Here is a 5,858-nt window from a genome sequence, read left to right as displayed (position 1 = left end):
TTCTTGTCTGCTCTCCCCCAAAATTGTGAGCTCATCTTGGGTAGGAACATTTTAATCTTCTCTGGAATCTCAGTGCCTACAAGAAAAACAGTGAGTGAGTGAATGAATGAATGTTCAAAGGATAGGTCCAAACATGTGAAGGAGCATCCTCAGTCACATAAGTCCACAAATCCCTGAAGTTAACATACTGTGGTGGGGCAGGTTCTAGGACAAGGAGATGTGGGGATGTCAAATAAACATGTAAGATGAATTTTCCTCTGGAAGACGGAGCAACAGCTCTGTATTCCCTGGTCACACACTGGCTCTGAGCTTAGCCTTAGTTTGGAAGAATAAAGCAAAAAAAAATAAAACTTTACACTTACACACACAGTCATACAATCTCTCATAACTTACATACATTCAATCATACATGCACATCCACAGTCTCCCTCCAAAGTCCATGGTTTTATGGCATTTTCTGGAAGTCTCTGCAGAGTAGAGAATATGCCATGGTTTGAACTCCCAAAATCATACCCTTCTCCTTGGTGGCCATAACCCCCTTTGTCAGATGTCACTCCACCCAGCCCCTCTCTAGCTTCAAGCCCTGCTTATCTTGGACCAATTAGCAGGTCCTGGTGTGGCGCTGTGGGTTAATAGAATGTGCTTGACTGTGAAGTCGGTTTGAACCACAAGATCGGTGATTCAAACTTACTAGCCACTCCTTGGAAACCCTATTCAGGGGCACTATGGGTCAGAACCTAATACGACAACACTTAACAACAAGAACAACTGCCAAAAACTGGCTTAGGGATGAGGATCCGACTCAATTCCAATAAATGAGACAAAGGAGAGAGTCGCCGAGGGCTTCTGGCAAGAAAGAATCTCTGCTTCTTTGCAGTATGCAGACATATAGCTGGAACTAATGCAGATTTACACAAGACAAAGCTGACACCCAGAAGGCAAGGGAGTAAGGCATAACTAGGAGCTGAAGCTTGAATGCCCTCCACTTCAGACCTAGGAGAGCCCAGTAGGGGCTTGCAGAGTGAATGAGCCAATACAGGGTCACCCTTGCAAAGAGCCTGGTGTTAGGAGTAGGTGAGGGTGACAGGGTGTGAATTCTTAAAATTCCCAGAGGCAACATCAAGGGACTGAGAGAAGCAACATCAAACCAAAAGAACCAAAACTGTTGCTGTCAAGTCAATTTCAACTAATAGCAACCCTATAGGACAGAGGTGTAAAGTGCTGTGGATTCAGTTCCAACTCTTAATGACCCTGTATAGGGTTTCCAAGGAGCAGCTTGTGGGTTTGAACCAACTTTGCAGCTATCAAGCAGTCCAGTGCTTATCCTACAGTGCCACATCAGGACTCAGGATGAGACAAAGTAGAACTGCCTACTAGGCTATAATCAACTGCTCCATTTTTCTCCCACAGAATGGTTTTTGGGTTCAAAATGCTGACCTTTCAAGGTTACCAGTCAAGCACTTAGCCACTATGCCGCCAAATTCATCTGGGAATGAGGCATCAAGGGGCCATGCCAGTGGACAGTCTGATTTAGGAGCTGGCTGGAAGGAGGGACCCAGGGTACTTCCTGAGCTGGGCCTTAGCCTTCGGTGACATGCTGGTAGTTACTTATGCAGTCCTGGCATGCTCTTGGAGGGTGGTAGATGATAACAAAGTTATACTGTCATTTTGAGTTTCCCAGCTCCCACAACCTAAAGTACTGTTTTCTGCTAGAAAATTTGTTGTTACTTTTTAGGGAAATAATACATTAAACCAATTTTCTAAAGTTCTCATGGGGATCAAAACGAAACCTTCACCTTTTAGGTGGTCTGACTTCTGCATGTTCATTTTGGGAACATCTCCTCAGGTCCACGGAGATCTTGCACACACACTACCACACCCCTGCCCCCAAGGAACTGGACTTTTGCTGGCCTCATTCTCATGAATCCTGGCTATACCCCTCCACATGTCTTGTGCACATACTCTGGCTCCTGGAGGCTGGAGGGAAAGAAGGCTACCTGGAATAGGCCTCTTCCCAAGCCCCATGCTGTGCCCCTTTCCCAGGGCTTGGGGGCCTATGAATCCACCAGCTTTGGTAAGGGTCCAGTTTTCCCATAATCCTAGGCTCTGGCCTACCAGTTATCAGCCCTGCTTGAGGATTAGGCCTACATATTCACACATCAGCCCAAATCAAGTTCACTAAACCTACAGAGCACTACAGTTTCAGCTGCTTTGTAGAAAACCAGCCAGCATGCCTAACAACCTCATCAGTGCTCAACTTCCAACCTGTCTTAGACACACTTCTGAGTCCATCCCAGTCTCAGCCCTGGTTTTGTTCTGCCCCATGGCTCAATGACCTTTCACTCCGGCTACATACTATTTCTCTTGGACTGACACAAACCTGGTAAATCCAGCTCCCAGACACAGTCCAGCTCAGGCCTCAGGTTGGCGTACCCCTACCTATGCAGGGCACTCTGGAGTCATCTGTGGGATGGCCAGTTCTGACTCTAGTCCTCAGCCCCTCCCATTCACCCACACTGAGCCCCTGGAGGTCCCTCAGCAGTTCTCAGAATGTGAAGGAAACCAATGACTCCAAAGCAGGACTTTTCAAACATTTTGGGGGCCAGGAAGTAAAGCTCAAAGTCATGTAATAGAACTTAATGTAAGTTCTTTCTCCTTCAATATGTGTTATAAATGAAAATATTTTAAACTATTTCCTTATTAAATAAAAGTACAGTGGGCTCATGTTGGCACAGATCTCAAAATGTAAAGGGACAGTTTCCACTTAAAACCAAATGGCAGCACAAAATGGCCACAGCCAGCCCTAAACTATTTATCACTAGGAAAAAGGCCTGTACGGTGACTGTGGAGCGGGCAGGCAGACTAAAAATGAAATAGGCCGAAAATTAAATCCTGAATTATGTCATAATGAACAACAGTGGCATCTTGAAATGTCTCAGGAAGAAGAGTGAAAAGGGAAGCCCATCTCCTGATCACATCTACCTGGAGGCAGTCAGAAAGCATAGAAAATCCCAAAACACACAATCATTTAAATATTAAGGCCACAGCTAACTACTGATTATGCCCAAGAAACAAAAACAGATGACCATATCAGCACATGTCCAGAAATGAGATGCAGTGACTGAGACAAATGAGCTGGAGGTAGACCTACACTCCATATTGGAAGGAGGTAAGGCTTTGGAAATGCCTGAGAAGGAATTCAGAAAAATGATTATAAAATGTATCAAAATCTTTACAATGGAGTTGATAAAAATATGGAAGAAGTTAGGAAAGCGCTACAGGCACAATCAAATAAGATAGATACAGAATTGGAAACAATTCAAACCTACAGAAAGATGTCCAAATGATTAACCATAGAATATCAGAAATGGACAATACACTGAAAGGGCAAAGGAGTAGAATTGCAGAGATGGAAGCCAGAACTAGTGAGCTAGAAGATAAATCTCTCAATACTACTAAGATAGAAGAACAAGCAGGAAAAAAGATTTTTAAAAATCTGAAGAAGGTCTAAGATTCATGTTGGACAACATGAAGAGAAATAACTTAAGAATTATCAGCATTCTGGAATGCTGATATTTGGAGATAGTTGAAGAGCTTCTGGAAGAAAATGTCCCTAAAATCCTGAAAGGCTTTATAAAAGATAAACATTCAAGAAGTTCAACGAACCCCAGGAAGGATAGACCCTGAAAGAAAATCACCAAGACATATCATAATCAAGGTCTCCAAAATCAAAGATAAGGACAGAATCCTGAAAGCAGCTAAGGAAAAGATTAAGCTCGGATCTCTCAACAGAAATCATGTAGGCAAGAAGGAAATGGGGAGACATATATAAAACCCTGAAATAAAAAAACTGCCAACCAAGAATCCTCTACCCAGCAAAGATGTCAATCAAATACAAGTGTGTAATCAAAACATTCCAGGATAAACAGAAGCTAAGGGATTTTGCCAAAGTCAACCAACCCTGTGATGAAAAACATCCTAAAGGGAGTTCTGTGGACTGAGAACCAACAAGAAGAGACAACAACCAGAGATTGATGTGTGTGGCAACATCACCTAGAACTCAATTGACAAATTGAAGAGTTGAGAACAGAATAAAACTATAAGAACAAATTCAGAAATCTGAGAGGTCAGTCTATAATCAAAACAATTACAATGTGAAAGAAGGTAAACACAGAGGAACAGAGATCCAAGTGTTGAGGTCAGGTAGATTACAACATAAAATAGACTGTCTTAAATGGAGGGAAAAGTTAATGGAATATAAGGTAATCACAACAGTGGGGATGGAGTGGGCGGGTTTAGGGGGAGGTGGAGGGAAGCGATGGTAGAGCACAGGGTAATGTGCTCTACCATCATAGTTTGGGTGTTTGGGAAGGCAATACAAGAAGGGGGAAGAGGTGGAAGAACAAGTTAGATAGGGGAACAATGAGACAGGTTTGCATGGGCTTAGTGGGACAGAGGTAAATAGTGATGCATGCTCAACCTTGGAACAACAGGGCTCTGTTATACAGGGATCTAGGCACAGTTTGAAGAGGCGAAATAATACTAAGATGCTTGACTGTCTTATGCATATTGGTTTTCCTTGCCTACTATTGTAAAATAGACACTTGAGTGGGATAGAAAGGAATGTGAGGAAACATGATTACAGAAAACTTGTAAGCCAGTCTTCAGCCTATAACTAACTGGAACATCTAAAAGGGGTTCTAGAACTTGCCCAGTGTAATAGGCCTCTTGTAAAGCTTTTGCAGGGTATAGGACCTTAGGTGGAATCCTGAATCCCATCCAGAACCTTCTAAGATGGGACATTCCTACTAGAAAGGACAAGCAGACCAGCCTGCAACAGAGCAATACAAGATACAATCTTCAAAGAAAGATCATCAGGAACAACCCAAAACAAAAATGGCAACATGACTGGCTACTACAAAAATAAGCAAGTTGTTTGCTGGGAAGCCATCAAGGCAAGCAATCAAGTTTCTTCAGGACAAACCCCCCTCTAAGACTGAAAATCAAAGGGAATACATGAGCAGGTATGTAAGCTTGCTGGCAACCACATTGGTCTACTGGTGAGTGGAAGAGGGGGAAAGGCAGCAATGAAGAAATGGGCTGAGTTCAACCACGGTCCATAGACTCCCGTTGACATGGAGATGAAAAAGAGAAGAGGAAGGACTGGTTGGTCCAAGGTATGGTGAGACCTGGGGACACCTGGGCCCATGGACAAGGACATAGCCACAGAAAAAGCTAGAGCTGAGAGTGAAGCATCCAGCTGATATGAAGTGAGGGAAGATGCACAAGAACACCCAAAGTTGCAGATAGAACCCATCTGACCTAGCTTCATTGGCTTGATAATCAAAACTCGACTAGAGGAAGATAAAAAAAGAAAACCATTTTTGATAAAGGAAAACAAGGGTAAATTGCTACAATTTGATGAACTTGACCCATACTCATAGAGGTAGTAACTCTAAATACCAACAGAGAGGGAAGCAATCTTCACACCAAGTATCAATGCTACCCCCTCTGTACACAGGATAGATAGGGATGGGCAACTTAGACATTGGCTACCTAAAATGAGGGAGCAATAAAGACAATAAGTGACTGGTTTACACAGTTTCAAGAGGGAGTTTAGTTTAAGAGTGTATGGGGGAAGAAAGAGTCCCCACTGAGTAGTTTTTATCTTGTCTAGATGGGTCTGGTTAAAAGAGATGGGGATAAGATTCTTATGATTCAATAGTGAGTAATTGTTATCATGACTAATTGCGACTGTCACAATTGTAAAGGTAGAAGTTTTGTAACAAAAAGGGGGGAACAGTTTATCTCACAGTTCAGAAACAAAGGATCCTAGGATCATCAAGGGAGAAGAGCAC

Source organism: Chrysochloris asiatica, unplaced genomic scaffold (genome assembly GCF_000296735.1).
Source record: "Chrysochloris asiatica unplaced genomic scaffold, ChrAsi1.0 scaffold00392, whole genome shotgun sequence".
Taxonomy (NCBI): Eukaryota; Metazoa; Chordata; class Mammalia; order Afrosoricida; family Chrysochloridae; genus Chrysochloris; species Chrysochloris asiatica.
The sequence above is the reverse complement of the archived record's forward strand: the minus strand, read 5'-3'. Positions refer to the sequence as shown.